This window comes from Sturnira hondurensis, unplaced genomic scaffold, assembly GCF_014824575.4.
Source record: "Sturnira hondurensis isolate 20B ecotype Veracruz unplaced genomic scaffold, ASM1482457v3 Scaffold0004136, whole genome shotgun sequence".
Lineage (NCBI taxonomy): Eukaryota > Metazoa > Chordata > Mammalia > Chiroptera > Phyllostomidae > Sturnira > Sturnira hondurensis.
In genome coordinates, this window is record NW_028076767.1 from 3,680,415 (window position 1) to 3,702,393 (window position 21,979).

Below are 21,979 nucleotides of genomic sequence, written 5' to 3' on the forward strand. Positions count from 1 at the left end.
AATTTAAAAGGCCTCACAGACTGCAACGACAATGGTCCTTTAAGTGCCTAAGACATCTGCTCTGCTGCTGGAGTCCTTGAACACGCCGGTATAAAGGTGCACCCCTGTAGGTCCGGGACAGACCGCTCAAAACCTCAGTCCCAGGAAAAGAGGCAGCTGGGCCTGCTTCCGAGGGAAGGCGATTAGGGGGTGGGACAGTGCCGGGATTTTCCGTCCACACTCATTCATTCTCTGATTCACGGGTTCGCGAGGTGACTCTCAGGGACGCGCGGAGGAAAGGCGGAGCACCTAAGACCGCCCGGGCTGGGTGCGGTCCGGCGCCCGAGGGGAAGGTGAGCAGGCGGGGCTCCGGGCGCGGCCAGGGGGCGCGAGTGGTGGGCTGGGGCTCGGCAGGGGAGGGCGCTGCCGCCTGCGCCGGAAGTGAGTGGTTGGCGGCGGGTGGGGACCGCGAGCGGCCGGGCACAGTCGGTCAGCCTGTGGGCCGCCCGGCCCGCAGCCCCGCCTTCTGTGTCTCCGCCGAACGCGGCCGCACTCAGATACGCCGCGGCTGGGCTCTGCGGCCGCCCCGCCCGGCGCGCGCTCCCGCCCCGCCCCCGCCGCCGCCGCCGCCGCCCGGTCCGTCGGTCAGTCAGTCACGGAGCGCGCGGCGCGGGAGCTGCGGGCGCTTACGGCGTGTCTCGGGAAGGAGCGCCGCGCCTGGGGAGGAGGCGGTGGCGGCGGCTAGAGGAGCGCGAGCGGCGGCTGCCCTGCTCGGGGCCGCTACTGAAGCCGGGGCCCGCGGAGGACCCAGCGGCTGGAGCGGTGAGTGTCCAGCCTCACCCTCGGGGCTGGCGGAGGGAACCCGCTGGGCGCGGGGCTTGAAGCACTGCCGCCGCTCCCGTCTCCATTTTACCGGCGCCCGGCCCCGCCATCCGGGCGCGGTGCGGATCGCCGAACCTGGGGCGGGGTCGTGGCCAGGGCTGGTAGGACCTCGCCCGGCGAGGGCAGCCGGCCGACCAGTGAACGGGAGTCGGCGGGGCCTGAGCTGCACCCTGCGCCCCTGGGGGCCGCGACAGAGGAGACAATGAGATTTAGGGCCGCCTTAGAGGGTGCGGCTGGGCTCCTCCGAGCGTTACGGGGAGCTGGTGGCCCGGGACCGCGGGGAGGAAAGGACTCTCCCCCGACTAGCTGCGGAAGGCGGTGATTCGGTGTCCGGGGCTCCTCAGGTTGGGTGCCCCCCTCTCCTGTCTTTCGCGTTGGAGTTCAGTGCGGAGACTTAGAAAGGTGGGGCGCCTTCTACGTCTTCTTTCTAATTAAGCAGGCTGAGAAGTAATTGCTCCGTTGCTTTTGAGCCCCATTTCATCTGTCTGTGTGTATTCCCGCCGGAAATCCAAACTGCAATTCATGGGTGGGGGTGGGGGGAGAGGGAGTCAGTGTGGTCGCATGGGGATGCCTTCCTTCTAAGCCGGTTTGAAAGATGTGGTTTTCTCATTCAGACAGTATCTTAGGGTGTCCCCACAGTGGGAGCTGGAAGCTGCATAAGCCTTATTGCGTGTAAGCGTGAAGACGTGGTTCAGTGTGAATTAAGAGCTCTTTGGCTCTTAATTCTACAGGCGTTGTATCAGATGTGTGCGGTGTGTGCATTTCTTATTCTGTGGGAAGAACAGTTGGGGAAATCCGGGAGAACTGGAAGGTCTTCACTTCACTTTGCCTCCCAGTGGGGGTTGATATCTGCAGCATTTCCCCGTGGAAATGTGGAGAGCTGTCTGTGTCTGTCAAGTCCACAGTAAAGGAACAAACCGTAAAGGTGACGGGTCAGGGGTGGGGCGGAATCAGGTTATTAAACGGGTGGGACCGAGTCCATAGGGATATTACATTCAGCAAATATTTGTGAAATACCAACTGTTAGGCAAGGAGGGGGACACAAGTGAGCAAGACCTGCGGCTCACCGTGGGGGAAGGAGCTCTTGGAAGCCGGGGAAGCCAGCGGTTGCCTGGAGCACGGTAATTGGCTTAGCAGAGTGACGTCGGATAAGCGATTGAACTCTCGACAGCGCGTTCTCCGTCAGTCCAGTGGGAACCCCACCACCTGCTCCCCTCCCCAGATGGTCGTCAAGCAGATTAAACGAGATACCGCGTGCAAAGTGCCTAGCACCTTGCTTGGCACTGGGGTTTTAACAAATGTTCATTCCTTTCTTCCCTCACCCACTGCTCTTGGGATTTTCTTAGGGGAAGGAGGGGGACGAAGTAAACGTTAAGTAATTGTAATGCAGTGAATTATATAATAAAATGTTGAAGTAGAGGTGCGAAATAGGGGAGTGTAGAGGAAAGAACTTAATTCAAGATTGGGAGCGCTGGGGGGAAATTGTTGGAAACTGCGGCATTGTAGTGGGACCTTTTAAGGATGGGTAGGATTTCAGCTGATGTAGGTTTGGAGGGGGAGGACATTCCTAGCAGAGGTGATGCTCTTCTTGAGAGCATGTCTGTGGAGGAAGAGCAGTGGGGGAAGGGCAAAACAGACGCTCCAAAGGTTTTTAGCTCTTGTTGAGTCTGACCTTCAAAGATTGTCTCTGTTATTTTGCTTTTTGTGTTGTGAATTTCCCAGAAATCAGATCTAGCCTATTAAGTTGAAGTACAGAGAGATGTCTACAAAGCTTACTTAGCGCAAGATTTTTTTTTTTTTGGATTAGACATTTTGTATTACTGGAGAAGATAGGATTACTGCTATCTTCTGTTTGGATTTAATAAAGAGTTATTTGTAGATAAATCCTCTATTTGGTAGAAAAAGCATCTGGTTTTTCCGATTTTAAGATCTTACCAAGACTATATATTAAGTAACTGGCTGAAGGGAGTGCAGTAGTGGGAAGCTTTTAATCCATATCATTTTTTTCACAAATATTTTAACACTTAATTTTCCACAGGTGTGTTTTTAACTTTTGTCTTTGAAGATGATTAAAATGGCTTTCTTTTGGTTTTGATACCTTTGGTTCCCAGTCATGTGTAATTATTTATTAGATTAGTGTGGCGGGTGACTATCCGGCTATTCATAGACTTAGACATGACTCTCATGGCTTTCCCTTCATTCTCGAGTAGTTGAATGTCAGCGTTAGTATTATTAACCCCAAACTCTTATTTTAGGAAAATTAATGTTAGTGAAACAAGATATGTGACTCTCAATTTCTTTACCTATAAAATGAGAAATATGGATTAATTAATTAAGTGATTTTCAACCTTTTTCATCTCACGGCACATATAAACTAATTACTGAAATTCTGCAGCACACCAAAAATGTGGATTTTTGGCGATCTGGCAAAAAAGTTGATATAATTTTGATTCATTCACACCAGGTAGCTATCGTTGCATTGGCTGTTGTCGTTTTTTTTATTTGACAGTCTAAGGAAAAAGAGGTCAGTGCCCCTGATGGAATAAATAGTCAGATATTGCGTATTTTAAAAATTCTTGCGGCACACCAGTTGCAAATTGCTGGGTTAGATCACTGTTTTTCAAAGTTTTTTACTGAAATTTTGGCATTTTTGAGGACCTCTGGAATTCCTCTGGAATTTTGAGGACCTTCAGAAGTTCTGCAGGTGTTTGACTTTTAATCTCATTAAAAATGTACTTTAAACCCATAATAATCAAAAAGTCACTATTATATGACATGCACTGTTTTAAGTGCTTTACATGTATTAATTTACTTAATTCTTGCAATAATACTAATAAATTCTGTTAATATCTAAGAAAACAGGTAAAGAATATTACAAAGTGGTAGAGCTTTATAGCATAATTCTTGAGCTTGTATATTTAACCATATTCTTATACTGCCACCATAATAAAACAACACACTGGAATTTTTTATTGTGGCAAAATATAATATTTACCATTTACTCAACATAATATTTGCCATTTAGCCTTTTTAAAATGTAGTTAAGTGATATTAGATATATTCACGTGGTTGTGTAACCATCATCATGATCCATTTCCAGAATTTTTCATCATCCCACATGGAAACTCTGCTCATTAACCAGCAGTTTTCCACCCGCTCTCGCCTTACAGCTCCTGGTAACCACTTTTCTACTTTCTGTTTCTGTGATTATAACTACTCGAGGTGCTACTTAGGTAGAATCATGCAATATTTGTTGTTGTTGTATCTGGCTTCTTTCACGTAGCATAATGTCTTCAGGTTTTATCCATGTTGTAGCAGGAATTAGAATTTCATTCCTGTTTAAGGCTGAATAATATTCCATTGTATGTATGTACCACCTTTTGTTTATTCATCTGTGGGTGGACATTTGCTTGTTTCCACCTTTTAGCTATTGTCAGTAATCCTGCTCTTAACATTGGTATACACATATCTGTTTGAGCTTCTGATTTCAGTTCTTTTGGATATATACCCAGAAATGGAATGTCTGGATCATGTGGTAATTGTTTGATTTTTTAAGAAACTGCCATATTTTTTCTACAGCAGCAGTAGTATCTTACATTCCCATCAGCAATGCACAAGGGTTCCAATTCCTCCATGTCCTCACCAACACTTGATATTTTCTGGGTGTGGGTTTTTTTTGTTTTGTTTTGTTTTGTTTTAATGATAGCCATCCTAATGAGTGGGAAGTGTGTCATTGTGGTTTTGGTTTACATTTTTCTAATAATTAATGATGTTGAACATCTTCTCATGTCCTTATTGGCCATTTGTGTATCTTTGTAAAAATATCTATTCAAGATATTTTCATCTTCCCCATTTTTTAAATTGGCTAGTTTTTTATTGTTGAGTTGTAAGAATTCCTTATATATTCTGGATGTTAATCTCATATCAAATCCATGATTTAAAAACATTTGCTCCCATTCTGTGGGTTACCTTTTCACTCTGTGGATAGCGTCCTTTGATACTCAAAGTTTTTCATTTTAATGAAGTCCACTTTATTTTTCTCTTTTGTTGTGTGTCCCTCTGGTGTCATGTCTAAGAAATCATTGCCAAATCCAGTGTCATGAAACTTTTCCTCTGTATTTTCTCGCAAGAGTTTTCTATTTGGTTAGCTAAAATCATTTGATTTTTTTCCCATAAGATGGTTCTAGTAGCACTTAGTTGTCTTTAAATCTCATTTGAAACAATTTTCTTAGATCATATTGTGACAGCTGTCATATCAATGTGCATTGTTTAAAAAGTTATCAAAATTGATGAATTCTTGTATAGACATTTTAATATTGAAGATGGAAGAAAATACCCAACATTTTGGGCTTATCGTGCTTTATTATTTTAAGAAAAGTAAAAACAAGTGAAATGCTAAAAAAGATTTGTGCAGTGTATAGAGAGGGTGCTGTGACTGATCAAAAATGTTAGAAGTGGTTTGCTTAATTTCATGCTGGAGATTTCTCTCTGACAGATGCTCCAGGGTCAGGTGGACCTGCTGAAGTTGATAGTAATCGAGACATTAATTGAGAACAATCAATGTTCTATTACACAGGAGCTAGCCAACATGCTCAAAATATCCAAATCCATAAAGTTATTGGTAAAAATGAAAAATGTGTCTTTTATTTTACAGAAAAAACTAAACAGACTTTTTGGCTAACCCAGCAGTTTTAGCCCTGAGGTCTTTGATCCATTTGAGTTATATTTACATATGAAGGGTCCAAATTCGTCCTTTTGCTTGTGAATATCCAGTTTTCCCAACACCATTTGTTGAAAGGACTGTACTTTGGCCATTGAATGGTCTTGGCACCTTCATGTACATGTATATGAAAGTTTAACACATTGAAAATGATAGTGCTACATGACTGTACGTGGGTAATTTTTTGTGTGGAGGGAGGACAAGCATTTCTTAGCATAAAGCTTCTCTTACTATCTGCTTATTTGTGACTTTTACATGGATTAATGGTAAAGAAAGTTGTAGTTTGCAGTAGATTTTTTAGGTAGCATATTGCCAACATTATTTATCACAAAAATAGCAAATTTAGACCCTTCTTTTCATAAAAGATATGTGTTTAACTCACCTTGAAATTTGGCAACACTTTTTAAGTACAGTACTTTGCCACCAAACAGCCAATAAACCTGCTTGGTGTAACACATGCGGTCATTCCACAACCACGTCAGTAGCATCCTGTGATGCTTGGCACTCTTTTTGCTTCAACTTCTGTTTGCTGCAGTAGTTGCTTTTGAAATTAAACCTCACTTCCCTTGCCCTCAACTTTCTTTTGTTGAGAGCAAAAGCAGCTGCTTCATGAAGGATTATATAATACAGTTTTTCCAAAAAGTATTGTTCCTATTAAGGAAATTTATTTCTTTATTACTGAGAATGTATGTTCTGTGGAATACCAGTCTCCCATACCAGCTTATTAAAACATGAGTACTTTATTTCATTATTGAAAAAGAATCTAGCAAATGCTTTTACTCTTAGAATACTTAGAATCACTTAGTACCAGAATACTTAGGTTACCTTATAGGGTTTGTGACTGAATGACAGGTGTCCCTAATGAAGATGCCAGTGTCACTTTATTACATTAAATGCACATGTGTATTAAGATAAAAATTAAATATAAAGAGAACTAACATGTTCTTATATCTTGGTAGTTCCTTCAGACCTCCTGGGGTATGGTCACCTCCATTTTGGAAACCCTGTACAAGCTTTATCAAATTACTGTTGTTAATAATGAGCTTTTCATAGTGTATACTGTTTTTATATGAAAATTGCAACATTTGTTGTAATGACATGGAATACCTCCTTCAAAATGGGGAGATTCAACATAACATTCCTGCATCTTCTCATCCATTCACGTGGTATATCTGTTCATATATTTAGATCTCTAATTTCAACAATATTTTATTTTCAGTTGTCGTAGAGCATGTTATATAAACACTGCATGCTGTCCTACTTGTATCATTTCTTAGAGCCAGATCATTTACACATCCTCATTTTGATAATATAAATTATGATTTGGTATGTTTCGCCATCTGATATCCTTATCTAATGCATGGATGAAGGAACCCTCTATTCTGATGTGACAGTGCTAGAAGCAGAGGAGACTGAAACATGTCTTTATAAACACGAAGGCAGAAGTTTATAACTGTATAGTTATTGACATAATTCTTTTGCCTTGTTGGGTTGTGGATATTAATATTTCAAGAGGCTTAACTTGATTTAACATAGTCCAATATTTTTAGAATCAGAAGTAAAACAAAATCTTACCAGTTTAATCAGCGTTAAGTTTATACCAGAGGATTTTGAATTTGCTTTTCATAGTTTGCCTTCTTCCCCCCAAAACCATTTCATTAATATTAATGGAAATACGGAACCCTTAGAAATGTATAAAAGTGAAATAAAATCCTATTATCCACAAATCATTACAGTTAAGCTTTTTGGTATATTTTCTTATATATGTGTGTATATGTATTTATGTAACTCATAACTCATAAGCTCATTTAAACTTACATCACTAGCATTTTTCTTTGCATTAAATGCTTTATGTATGAATAATGTACAACATCTGCATTATAATGTAGGATGGCCATAACATACTCAAATTTATATAGTTTTTCTTGTAGGATATTTAGTTGTTTTCCCCCTTCCTGCTTTTTTTTTTTTTTTTTAATGTTTGGCTCTTATAAACATACTTGTTTCCACACTTTGTCCATACTTTGAATTTATTTTTAAAATAAATTTGTTTTTAATTTTGAAAAATTTTTAAGTATAAAACATGATAGACATCTACATACTCATCACCTGTATTAATCAGTTCTTTATATTTTACTTCAAATAATTTGTTGAAGAAGTAAGGTACAACAAAAATCCTCCCCCACGTAACAGTTTGTGGTGTTCTAGTTCATGTTTTAGTGCCATATATATATATATATATATCCCCATAAAATTTTATTTATCGCTATTAGTGCTTTTGAATTTTATATAAAGGATGAACTATTGAATATCCATCATTCTTTTAAACTTTGCATTTTTACCTCAACCATATGGTCCAACATTATTCATCATGGTTTTTGTAGATCTAGGTCATTTTTTTTTATACAAATAGGGCAGTTTTTCTATTTCCCTTTTGAAAGGTAGATAGGATGCCACAATGAAGATGCTTTTACATTTCTCCTGGTGCTTGTCTCTTAAGTACTTGGACACTGGATGGTGGTATTATGGGATCATAAGCTGTATAATCTGCAAATGGGTCTCCAAAGTGATGAGTTATATATGTCCCTAACCACCAGTGAACATTACTCCACATCCTCCCCAGCCTTTGGTTTTGTCACACTTACTATTTTTATTTTTGCTCTCTTAATCAGGATGAAATGGATTGTATTTTTCTTTAGTATGTATTTTAGAAATATAGTTATTAGCATAAGGAATATGAGGTTCTGTGGCATATTCAGTAAAAACTTTTTATCCGTGAAACTTGTATTCTTTCAAATGTCTATTAAAAAGTGTTTCCAAATACAAATTAAAGCTTTTAAAGAATTTTGATATCAGAGAATTGCCTAAAATGCATTAACTCTTATTTTGTGGTATCTGTGTAGGTAATTTAGATTAGCAATTTTCAGCCAGTGTGCTGCAAGAATCTTTAAAACATGCAATAACTGATTATTTAGTCAGGGGCACTAACATCCCTTAGGTTGTCAAACGAGAAAATGACATAGCCAACACACCAGTAGCCATCTGGTGTGAATGCCCTGTCTTGAAGCATAAATATATAGGTCATATGATAAGAGTTGCATCTTGTTGGTCATAAATATTTTTTGGTGCATTGCAGAATTTTAATAATTAGTTTATGTGTGCCATGAAATGAATAAGGTTGAAAATCACTGATTTAGATGATTATTTGGCAAACAAAACCTGTGACTGATTTTACTTCCTGTCAGCATATTTGAGGAACATTTAATTTTTTGTAATCATGTGTAATCAAATAAAAATATACTTTATTATAACAGTGGCAATTTGATGAGTGCTTATGATATGAGTAGATATTATTTACTCTGGGAATTGTGAATGTATCATCTTTACAAAATTTGTCTTTTTTAATCCCCTGACCTCTGTGTGTGAGAGAGATGAAAAACACTTTAGATTCAAAATATTTTAGCACATTCATTTTAAAAGTAAAAAGTATAAGTATAAAGGTATACAAGTTGTGTTCTCTTATTAGAGATTTTGATAAAACTGCCTGAGGACAGTTTTGTCTGCTCTTTAAACCGCTGTATTCCCTGTGCTTATCAGTTTAGTGCTCAATTCATCATAGTATTTCATTAAATATTTATTAAATGAACAGTATTTCTTGTTAAGAAGTAGAAATTTTAAGTGAGAAATAACTATTTTTTTAGTACAAATAACATTTAATTCTCTTTAAATCTAGAATTCTGCTATGGTGGTATAGCTTTAGTTTTAGTGGTCTTTGTAGAGAAGCATGTAGGTAACAACCATCCTTAAGTGGTATTTTTGTTATAGAGAAATGCAACTCTGGATTTATTTTTAATTGGAAAGGAAAGCTAACTTTTTAACCTAAGAATTCATGTGGAGCCCCTCTGCATAGTTTAGTTGTATTTCGCCTATGGGTGTCCAATTTCCTCTCCATTATTTCTGATTCGACTTGTTTACAGTCTCATCTCTCTCTATTCCTATGTCTTTCCCCCTAAACCGTATAGGCACAAAGTTCTGTTTTTTATGAACCAAGGGTCTCATAAATTTAGTGACTTTATTGACAATTCAAGGGTTTACAAGGAACAGATCACATGATGTACATAGCATTTTACTATCTTACAGCCCCTGCACCTCTTCTGTAGCTGCTTTCCCCAGCCAGTGCTTCCGACCTGCCGCCCTTTTTGTCCTGACCACCTTTCAGAACTATTGTCTAGCCCCCCCCTTTCAGTGTGTGTTTGATCAGGAGTAGCATTATGTCGCATTACCTGTTGTTGTGTACTGGATCACCCCAGAACTTAGTGGCCAAAGACAGCAACAATCATTTTATTAGTATCTTGAGTGGTTCTAGTCATCCACCCAGTTTAGGGTCTAACTGGGAGTGGTTCTTGCAGTTGCAGTCAGATTTCAAGCCTTCTATTCACTCCACGTGCACTAACCACACCACTACCCTCCCATTGATTCACTAATGTTTTGAAGTTTCTCTCCCCTCTTTGTACTCAAAATATATATCCACCTTGCTGAGCAGCTCAGGTGATTACAGCATTGTCTCAATAGACCAAGGTCATGGGTTTTATCCCATGTCAGGACACATACTAGAATCAACCAATGAATGCTTAAAAACTGAAATTTAGAAGAAGGAATATGATTATTTTTTAGTTTCTCTGGGGTAAAAATGAGAACCATGTCTCTTTCCAGAAGCCTGTTACCTAGTTGGGTGTGGAGGGTGATAAGGCAAGTACATAAATAATCACCACGTAATACAAAGCTGATTAGCTGGAAATGCCAAAGAGAGAGGTTCAAAGTTCATGGGCCTCTCAGGAAGTTCACATTCACTCTTTTACATGTAAAATTCAGTGGGTTTTAATATATTCATCAGGTTGTGCAACTTCACCACTATCTAATTCCAGAATAAACTTAAAAAATGTGAATGTTTTTAGCTAAGGTCTTGCCCTCTAGTTCTCTGGCTCTTCTACTCCCTATTGTTTACATCTTTCTACCAGTGGCATTTATACTGGCCACCTGACCACAGAAGGCATTTAAATTTGCTACCAAACTTAAGAGAGTTGTTTTTTCATTTTTATTTTTTAAACTTTTCTTAACCTTGGAAGCAAATGCCAAAAATACTTTCTGCATGTCCCTGTGGGTAACACTGTTTGCTGTTCTGCCGAGCCTCCTTTATCCCACCTCCGTTCCTTTTCAGACTACTGTCTGTGTCCTTGCAGAATGGCCCCCATTTTCCTACACCGTTTTGTGAGAGATAACTTCCCATTGCCCTCAAGAAGGCTTCATTAGAATAAAATCCAAGCTCCTTTTCTTTACAAATCTTTGCATGATCTTGCTCTCAGTTCTCATCAGACTAATCTTTCTATTCCATGACATACCAAACTTACATCCTCTACCTGGAGTGTTCTCTCTGATCTTTGCACTTCAGATTTTTTCTCATCATTTGTATCTCCCTGTAAATATTCCTACTCATGGCCTGGCTGGTGTAGCTCAGTGGATTGAGTGCCAGTCTGCAAACTGAAAGGTCACCAGTTGGATTCCCAATCCGGTCACATGCCTAGGTTGCAGGCTGGGTCCCCAGTTGGCGGTGCACAAGAGTTAGCCTATTAATGTATCACACACATCGGTGTTTCTCTTCTTCTCTTTCTCTCTTCCTTTCCCCCTCTCTAAAAATAAACAAATATTACTATTCAGACCTTCCCTGTTCATCACACATAAAGTAGGTACTTGGTCACTTTCCACACAATCCTCATTTAATCATCACTATACTTGTCTTGGGTCTGATTTGTTTTGCTTTTATTTAATATTTTTCTCCCTTGTTTGGCATGTAGTGTGTGCTTACTACATATTTATTGAATAAATGCTGAATGAAAAATGCTTTCTTTGAGCTATAGCTCCTTCTCTGGTTCATCTGGTTATATAATTCCACCTTTTTCTTCCAGAAATTTACCAAGATCTCTGGTATTTTGATCCCTTTGCCATCTTCAGCTCTCGCTGCCATTATGAGTTTATTCCCTTTTGTAATTGTTTACTGTCATTTCAATGGGGTGTTAGTGAAGGAGAGAAATGTAATCTCACATTTTTAACAGGCTGAGATGTTGCTGTCAGGTTGAAGACATGAACAAAGGCCTAGTTAAGAAAGCATGGGCGGGGAGCATGGGGCGGGGGGCAGGCAGGGTTGGGAATATAAGACAGAAAGCTGTACTTGAACAAGAATTAAATAAAAAAATATTAAAAAAAGAAAAAAGAAAGCATGGGGAATTCTGGCCAAGATGGAGGCTTAGGTAGAAACCCTTTGCTTCCTTCCACAGCCAGAAGGTGGCTATCAACCAATCTAAAACCAATAAACAACCAGAAGTGCCACAAAATCAAACTTCATGGAACTCTGACAACCAAGGAATTAAAGAAACAGACAGAACAACCAGACCAGTGAGATGGACGGATGGAGAGAATCAGAGATGAGGCAGTGGATCAGACTGGCTCGGTGGGGCTGGCTGAGAGAACCCAGGACAAGGTGGCAAGACTGCATAGCAGGGCGGGCTGAATGTGAAACAGACTCAGAGCTGACTGTGGACTGTGGTGGGGGTTGCCACGGTAGGAGAAACTCCCAGTCTCACATGAGAGTTCGTTGGAAAGGGCTTAGAGCTGAGTAACCGAGCTCCATCGTTTCCTGTCTGATCCCTACTGCACAGACAGTGCCACAACACAGCAAAAAAATTTTCCTGCCCTGCCCTGGAGAATACCTAAGGCCCTGCCCCCTTACAACTTAACAGGGGCACCAAGGCAAAGAAATATGGCCCAAATGAAAGAACAGAACAAAACTCCAGAAAGAGAGCTAAGCAATGATGAGAAAGCCAACCTATCTGATGGAGAGTTCAAAGCCCTGGTAATCAGAGTGCTCACAGAACTGATTGAGCTTGGTTGCAAAATGAAAAGAACAAATGAAGGATACCCAGAGTGAAGTAAAGCAAAATATTCAGGGAACCAACAGTGACAGGAAGAAAACCAGGATTCAAAACAACGATTTAGAACAAAAGGAAGAAATAAACATCCAACTGGCACAGAATGAAGAAACAAGAATTCGAAAAATGAAGAGAGGCTTAGGAACCTCTGAGACAACTTTAAACATTCCAATATCCGAATTATAGGGGTGCCAGAAGGAGAACAACAAGAGCAAGAAATTGAAGACTTATTAGAACAAATAATGAAGGAAAACTTTCCCAATCTGGCAAAGGAAATAGACTTTTAGGAAGTCCAGGAAGCCCAGAGGGTCCCAAAGAAGTTGAACCCAAGAGGAATACACCAAGATACATCATCATTAAGTTACCCAAGATTAAAGATAAAGAGAGAATCTTAAAAGTATCAAGAGAAAAGTAGAGAGTTACCTACAAGGGAGTTCCAAATACTATTAGCTCATTTCTCAAAAGAAACCTTACAGGCAGGAAGGGGCCAGAAAGAAATATTTAAAATCCTGAAAGGCAAGGACCTACATCCAAGATTACTCTATCCAGCAAAGCTATTACTTAGAGTGGAAGAGCAGATAAAGTGCTTCCCAGATAAGGTCAAGTTAAAGGAATGCACCATCACCAAGCCCATATTATAAGATATGTTAAAGGGATTTAACCACGGAAAAGAAGATGATCAAAACTTTGAACAGTAGAATGACAACAAACTCATAACTATCAACAACCAAACCAAAAAAACAAAACAAAACAAAACAACAAAAACTAAGCACACAACCAGAACAGGAACAGAATCAGAGAAATGGAGATCACATGGAGGGCTTTCAGCAGTGCAGGGGGAGGATAAGGGTGAAAAGGTACAGGGAATAAGAAGTATAATTAGTAGGCATAAAATAGACAGGGAGAGGTTAAGAATGGTATAGGAAACAGAATTCAAAGAACTTACATGTACACCCAAGGACATTAACTAAGGAGGGAATGCTGGAGGGTTGGGGGGTGCAGGTGGAGGGGTAATAAAGGGGGAAACATTGGGAAAACTGTAATAGCATAATCAATAAAGTATACTTAACAAAAGAAGAAGAAAGGAAAAGAAAGCATGGCTTGGCCCTGGCCAGGTAGCTCAGTTGATTAGAGCATTGTTCCAATATGCCAATGTTGCAGGTTCAATCTTCAGTCAGGGCACTTATATAAAAAGAGCAACCAGTGAATACATAAATAAGTGGGACAACACATCTGTTTTTCTCTGTCATCAGTAAATAATTTTTTAATAACATGGCTTGTTTTCTGAGCATAATAATTAGCTTTGTATATTGAAGAGTAGAAAATAAGGTTGAAAATTTAGGTTGAGGCCATGTGAGAGAGGTTCTGAAATCATTTGATAAAGAGTTTATACTTAATTCATAAGGAATCCTTTTAGGTGTTTAAGAGAATCATGGCATGAAGCGTTTTTAAGGAAGATTAAGCTGACTATGATAGATTAAAGAAGAGTGTTAGTTAGGAGGTTGCTAGAATAATCTTGAGTATGATGATTTAAGTATGGGTCTGAAACAAGATAGTAGTCATCAAATTGAAAAACAAAATAAGGAGTCAGAAAAATAGTTGAGCTTCCTGGTACCAAAACTGATAAGTTGCTTTATGATAATTACAGTTTAGCCATGTGGATTGGTTGATTGTACATGGGATTGTACTGAATGTATCATCTGTCAGTAATGTGTTGTAAATGCCTTTCCTAGAATTTTACATTTACCAGATAGATGAAACAGAAAGCAGACATCCCAACTTTATTGGACAGGGGATGTTTGGTCAGTGTGGACACTTCCTTTCCAAATCCATAGACGTTGGCAAGAAGTCAGGGAATGTGTAATGGATAATGCCAAGTACAAGTGTTTTACTATTTAATTCTCTTTGTTCTCCTATTTAGTAACAAAATTTTAAAAATCAAAGCATCTTAAAAAACCCCAAAGCCTTATTATGTGATTAAATACCAATCTTTCTTTAGAACTGCATTTTGATTTCTTCACAACATACTTGTGACATTAACCTACTTTATTTTAAATTTGTTACTACTTTTTTTTATCCAAAGATTAGAAATGATTGTCTTTTGCCTCTGAAAAAATTATCTGATCAGTAATTACTTTTTAGATGTTCAGCTTTTTTGCATTTAGTAAAATTAAATTTATGATGTCTGAAAAAGTTAACTGAGTAAGCCAGGTAAATGCAATTTAGGAAAGTTAACACATGCATTCATAATAACAGTCATGTGTTGGAGAAATATACCATAGTTTTCAGGGTCCTTAGGTTAAAGTGCATTATTTAATTTGTTGAAAATGTTTTTCAGCCTATATGATTTTTTTCTTAAGTTTATTTCTGAATTTTAAATGATCTATTAGTTGTCATACTCTGTGTCCCTAACTAAAGTACAACTTTCTGAAGACAGAGACTGTTTTTTTTCTTTATCTCCCCTTTATTCCTTTCTTTCTCTTTTCCTTAATTTATTTTGCTATAATTTCAACATTACTGAAAATTTGCAAGAGGTGTACATGAACTCCCATATTCCCTTTACCTAGAGTCACCTATTGTTTATATCTTGCCTAAATATCATTCCTCTCTCCCTGTCTACATATATGCATACACTAACATATGAGAGGAGCCACAAAAAACTAGAATTATCTTCTGGACAGCAGGTGCCTGGTAGTACAGGCTTCCCCTGATAGGTCAGTCTTCTAGGAACCCATCTGTGTCAGTACACCAGCTGGCACTGTTGTGAGAGGCTGTGTTCAGCTTCAGTGGATTTTTTTTCAGGGCCTTTCAATGTGTTTTCCCATTTTGTGATGGGTGATTTATCAGTGCATCTGCTCACAGCACGCTTGAGTGTTCAGCAGTTTTTAACCAAAACAGCATGACCACTGTGCCCTACCCTCCCTGTTCACCAATATCACCCCAAGTGACTTTTTGTTTGTTTCCCTGGGGGGGTGGGGGGGTAGTTCTCAAAGGGAAATGTTTTGCTGATGTGGAAAAGCACTAAAAGGCATCAAAATCAACAAGTTCAAAAACTGTTTTGAGCAGTGGAAAAAAATGTCTTGATAGGTATATTGCATCAAATGGAGAGTACTTTGAAGATGACTGAAGTTCAAACATGTAAGAATAATACACAGTTTTTAATAAATAAATTCCATGAGTTTTGTGGTTTCTCCTTCGTACATGTATACACATCTTTTTTTTCTGAGCCATTTGAAAATAGTTGCAGGCATTGTGCCTTTTATGGCTAAGTTCTTTAATGTTTGTTTCCTAAGAGCAAAGAAGTTCTGTTACATACCTACAGTACTATTATCAAAATCAGAAAGTGTAATATTGATATAATACTGTGATCTAATCCTCAATTCATACTCAACTTTTGTCAGTTGTTCCAATATGGTCCTTTATATACTTACATATTTTCTCTGGTTCAGGATCAACCATTGCATGTATTTGTCATGTCTCTTAGGTGTCTTTAGAATGTATCTTCAACCTGCCTTTGTATTCCTGACCTTTACATTTTTTAATTCTATAGGCCAATTATCTTACAAAATGTTTCTTGTGGATTTGATTCAGGTCATGCATTTTTTGTGTGAGGAATGCCACAAAATGATGTCTTCTCAGCGTATCATTACACAGAGCATATATCCCAATATTGATGATATTAACTTTTATCAAGTGGTTAAGGCAGTGTCTCTCATTACTTTGTGGGGAGATATTTTTAAAATACATAAGTAGTCTCATCAAATTTTCACTCACTAATTGTAGCATCTATTGATTATTCTTACCTGAACCAGTTGTTACTACAATGGTTGCAAAATGGTGATCATCTGTCATTTCTTCCATATTAATTTGTTGACATTATACTGTAAGGAAGAGCTGTCTTCCTCATGTATTTATTTATATCAGTATGAATTAATGGGCTCGTATTTTATTCAATGAGTTAGAGTTTGTTTATATTTTAAGTTATTTTGATCCTTAAATTGTCTCAGATTAGGCTCCTGGGACCCCCTTCAAGCTTGGCTCCTTATGTCCTTATGACAGTCTTTAATGAGCGCTTTCTGGCGCAAGAAGATGTAGGGTTTTATCTTGCTTTTTTTTTCACCTATTTCAGCCCTAAAATTATTACTCTGATGATCAGTGTTACTGTCTGGGTAGAATATGTAATCAGAAAGCAAAAACTGGGCACTAGCTTTGCTAATTGCTGTTAGGGTGTCACTGCTATGAGGCCCTTTCAGTGGTCATAACCTACAAACACACACACAATACACACCTGTCTTTATTTATACTCTTCCCTTCACATCTGTTTGAAACCTTGAGTTCGTACTAATGATCAAAAATTTAATTCAGATAGCTTCTGTGGCACAGGTTGCAGTTGTCTGGCCCTCCTCTGCTGCCCCCACCCTCCCCAAGACATGAGCTGCATGAGTGGCTACATTTCCTGCTATGCTTTTGGCTGTCTTGTAGGGGAACAGGGCAAAAGTGAAGAACAGTAGTCACCTGTCTGCCTAATGGGGCTTTCAAGAATTTCAAGACAATTTCTCCTCCCCAAGAGAGTAAAGTCAGTGCATGTACAATATCCACTATTTTACGGTTATTTTTTGTTTATTTTTTAGTTGCTCAGTGATTTCAGATTATGGTTGATGATATACTGTGTAATTACTAATGATAAAATTGATTATTAGACCTCATTTATAGGAGTGTGAAGAGTTTCTTTAGAGCATTGAACTAAGATTAGATTTTTTTTTTTTGCACTTTGAGGAGTTCTTGTTTGAGGTTTAGTAGATTAAGTATTTCTATTCCAATGTTATAGAAATCAAGTGTAAATAAAGGAATGAATATAGTTCATCATTCTATAAAAGGAGTTCCTTTACTAGGGGGTGCATTTAAGTACTTGATAAATCATTATATTAACAGAATTACCTTTAATTTGATTTATAGCTCTTAGGCATTATAATCTCTTTCAACTGTTAAAACAGTTGTTTTTATGCATCCTTATTTGATCTTTAGTTACCCAATCTTTAGTTACCTCGCAGTTAATGTACATGAGGATATGTTAGTTATGTCCTGGGTTGTCAAAAACAGACATACAGGAGAAAGCATAAGGGTGTGAATCACCTTCACTAGTATTTCTGTGTCCTCTGGGTAAGGAACCTTTTAATAGGGGGGTACAGTTCTATGTGGAAACTTTACAAGAGCACCATGATGGCTAAGGGGCAGGAGAGGTTAGGGGGTAGAGTGATTGACGAAAAAGGACTCATGGACATTGACACCAGTATGGTGATTGCAGTGGGGAAGGGGTGTAAGGGGACTAAATGGTAATGGAAAAAAATACAATAAAAAATTTTTAAGTGTTCATTGATAGGTAAAAGAGAGAGAGAGAAAGAGAGAGAGACAGAGACAGAAAGAAAAGAAAGAAAAGGAAGGAAGGAAGGAAGGAAGGAAGGAAGGAAGGAAGGAAGGAAGGAAGGAAGGAAAGGAGGAAGGAAAGAAAGAAGAAAGGAAAGAAAGAAAAGAAAGAAAGAAAACTCAGTTCAGATAAATTTCCTTTTAGCCAAATTTACTGTGCTTGCTACTGCAAAGCCTTTGAATAACACAGTACATTGCCTCCTTCCTGGTCCCTTTCAATCCTTAGGAGATCATGGCTTCCTTTAAATTTGATTCACGTACAGGCCTACTAAAGGAAGGAACTTTGTTCTTACAGAATTTGTTAATCAAGATACTTCTGTGTTTACCATATCCCCGCAGTTAGGATTAATATTCTTTGAAGTCATAGAAGGTATTTTTTTGCTTCCTTTGTATCCTTCCTATTACTTAGTGTAATGCTGTTTATAGGCAAAGTATAAACCCTAAGTTTTATACTTTGAAGTATTAGACCCTAAGTAGAACTTGGGCCTTGTCTTTTGAGGGCCACAAACCTAGAGAGAAAACTTTAGTGGTGCAATGTGAAAAGCCAATTTTGACATTTTTTCTTTAACTCATCTGCTTTATGAAGTAATGACAGGAGCTATACAATGATTTTTTTTTATTTTGTTTTTTTTTTTTAAAGAATAGGCACACACTACAAGAGGATCCTCAAAAGAAGAACCCTGATATAGGCAGAGAACAGATCTATAAATAAAAGAAATGTACCAAAGATGTAATATTTTAAATTTAGGAAAAATTCAGTTTAGGCTCTCATATTCAACATTATGTATCAAACTAAGCTACTTAAGTAGTGTACTTAATTACATAAAAGAATGAATAATAAACTAAAATTCACATAAATATTGATTGCTGGAAGGAGAAGAATTTACTGAGCTAAATATCACCTTTAACAGGAATCTAAACAACAAAACAAGCAAGCAAAATGTAACCAAAGACACTGAAATACAGAACGTGCTGACAGGGTCCAGAGGGGAGAGGGGAGAGAATCACAGGGGAAAAGGGGAAGGACTCACATGAACAAGTATAAAGGACACATGGACAATAACTAAGGTGGGGGGCAGAGATGGGAGGGAGGTGGGGAGCACTGGGGGGGGGGCAGGGCTGGGAATACAAGAAAGAAAACTGTACTTGAACAAGAGTTAAATAAAAAAAAATTAAAAAAAAGAAACCAAAAAAAAGTGTAAGAATTCAAAAGGAAAAGAATTTGTAGTTCTGATAACTAAAAAATAAAACATTTAGCAGTGTCTTTAGAAAAAGATTATTCCGCAAAATAAAAGGTAAAACCTAAGGGAAATGTTGCCACATATACCACATAGGTAATATCTGAGTCTGTAAAGAGCTCGTGTAAATTCAGTTGGTTTATTAAATTCCCATTTCCCATTTAGTCAGTTTACAGATGATACCATTTAGTTCACAGCAGAACTAATGGTCCTGTGTTGTAGGTTAAGAGAAACATACCCCAGTGCCTTATTCAGATGAGCAACTAATGGCCCTTAATTCCCTATAACTGTCGCTTTGTTTTACATTATGTTGTGTCCATTTCTCTCCTTTTCCTTCTGGGCTCTGACTTCCTCCCTCTTCCTTTTGATGGGTTCTCTTCCTCTTTTGTGCCTTACTAAATTTAACAGAGGTTCTTTCCCCCTTATTCTCCCCACCCCCCTCCTTCTGATTAGGTTTCCTTCCTCTTGCTTTTTTATTTTGCAAGAGTTTTATCTTGCACAGTTGGAGGCACTTCTTGAACCTGGGAGTCTTCACAGCCCCTCTTCTCTAGTGCCTGTTTTTCTTTGGAATTATTTATGGACTTAGAGCACCATAGGAAGTGTTTAAAAAACCTCTTTGTGTGTGTCTGTGTGTGTGTGTGTGATAAAGTTACTGAAACATACCTGGATGTAAGGAACTAAAACTTGTTTCTAAATGAATAATTCACAGAAGCATGGAATTATAGTTACAGAGGAGGAGTAATTGCAGTATGTTAATTAGGGAATCCTCAGGCTGCCTAATTTCTTTATGGTCTTAGGTAGTACTCCTTCTAGGTTCTGCCTTTAACCAAATTGTGGTTATGCAAAACTCCATCACTTTTGTCTGGCAAGTCCTCCCAGTAATTGTAACACAACACACTACAGCAGTCTTCAGACTTAGAAAGCATAAGAAATACCTGTGGGAACTCGGTAAAAATGTCCCACTCTTTGGAAATTAGTACTGAGTAGATCTGGAGTAGACCATTTAAAACTTACTTTAAAAGAAGCACCCCAGGTAATTTTGATGCAAGTCATTGATTAGCAGACTACAATTAGAAAATCATTGCTGGCAGTGTCATGGTCAAATTCCTTGGTAGGGCTTATAATTTTACCCCTACCTTCTTTCCAGCCCCATTTTCCATAGGTCTACACCACACAATGTTGCAGAGGTGCTTACACTTCATAGGCTTTTGGTGATTTAAGACACCATGGACCCAAGCACATGTGGGTTGGGCCCACACCCTGCGAAGCCAGTGGTAAATCACTACTGCATTTTTCCCTCAATCTTATCTTTCTTACCTAAAACCCTTAATAGTGAGACAGCTCACTCCTTCACAGGGTCACCAGGAGTCAGAGCCCATTTGATGTCATGTAATAGTACCACCGTACAACCTGTGCTTCAGAAATGTTAAGTGCCTTAAGAGTTCTTGTTTGTTTTACTTTCTCATACCTTTATGTCCTTGCACACGCTGGACCCTGGAAGAGTGCCTGAAACACTCTTCCCTTTATTTGCTTTGCACAGTCATTTTTTGGATCTTGCCTGAAGCATCATAACCTTTCCTCTTTTCTTTTCAAATTGAGTTAACCTACACTCATGTAACATACCTGTGTTATAGCACCTAACAATAGTGTTTCATCATTGTTTTCCTTATTAGATTATATTCCTTCAGGACAGAGGCTGTCATGTTCATTTCTGTTCTTCCAGTGTCTAGCACATAGTAGATGTATAATAAATACTAAAATCAAATCTTTTCTTGCCTCTTTGGGACATTGAGCACGCTAGACTTAGAGATGTGCTGTTGTGGCGCTCTTCCTGTATTCTGGGAGTTTTCACAAGGTTTTAAGTATAGGGTACTTACTTTTACAGAAAGCAATTATTTTTGATTTATTAAAGGGACAAAAAGAGGTACCCTAACTATACTCCCCAGCTATACACCATATATTGTTCTTGTCACTAAGTATTTGATTTATGTAAGTTTATTCCCTCTCAGGACTTCAGTTTCCCTGTCCATAATATCTCTACCTAATATACACAGCAGTCTTCTCTAGTAACTCTAGTACTGGCATCATGTCCTTTGAGTAAAGTACCCCTTTTCATTTTTGTGTTTAAGAATCCAGTTGTAGTGGGGGTAGGGCTTAGTTTTCATGGTTCCATATGACCAGGTCCTGCCTTAGTCCTTGACTTTTAAATCTCACTCTTGTGTGCAATGTACTTATTCAAACTTTTAAACCATAATCTAAGCCCAGCCTTCTTGATAAAGGTCATTATTCCATCTCACAGTAAGGAAATTGAATAGTAAACAAAAATATCTTCCAAGAGTAAGGTTAATAAGGAAAATATGCTTGAATAATTAACTTCATGGAAAATTTAGTGGGAATAATATTGTTTCATACTAAGGCATACTAAATGGACAGTTTCATTATGTGTAGTAGAGCTTACTAATATAAGTTTTAACTAATAATAAATGAAGCATGATTATTCACTATTTATGAAATGAAACCAACTAACATATAAGCAATGGTTGTATTTCCCCATTATTTCTACTTTTACTTCATGAGTAAAATAAATGTAAATTAGTTTAAATTATTAGTTAAGTCATTATTACTATACTTTGAATTTCTGTGAAAAACATGATTTTGAAATAATATTCAGGCTAACTAAACCTCCTCATTAACCTAACTGTTCCTCATTTTCTTCCAGTTGGATGTTTGCCAGACATCTTCAGAACAGAATC

At 38.5% G+C, this 21,979-nt stretch overlaps 1 protein-coding gene across 5 annotated transcripts in view; it reads left to right on the forward strand.

Annotated features, from left to right (window-relative positions):
* Window positions 1-311: 311 nt before the first annotated feature.
* Window positions 312-21,979, forward strand: part of RAPH1 (Ras association (RalGDS/AF-6) and pleckstrin homology domains 1) — an 84,792-nt gene continuing 63,124 nt past the window's right edge. For 2 of the 5 annotated variants that reach the window (XM_037043533.1, XM_037043534.1), the window contains exon 1: window positions 468-801. The gene's annotated coding sequence lies outside the window, so the exon portion shown is untranslated. Of the gene's footprint in view, window positions 333-466; window positions 802-1,462; window positions 1,766-21,979 lie in introns of those variants that run through there. The other 3 variants (XM_037043532.1, XM_037043530.1, XM_037043531.1) reach the window with 3 other exon arrangements.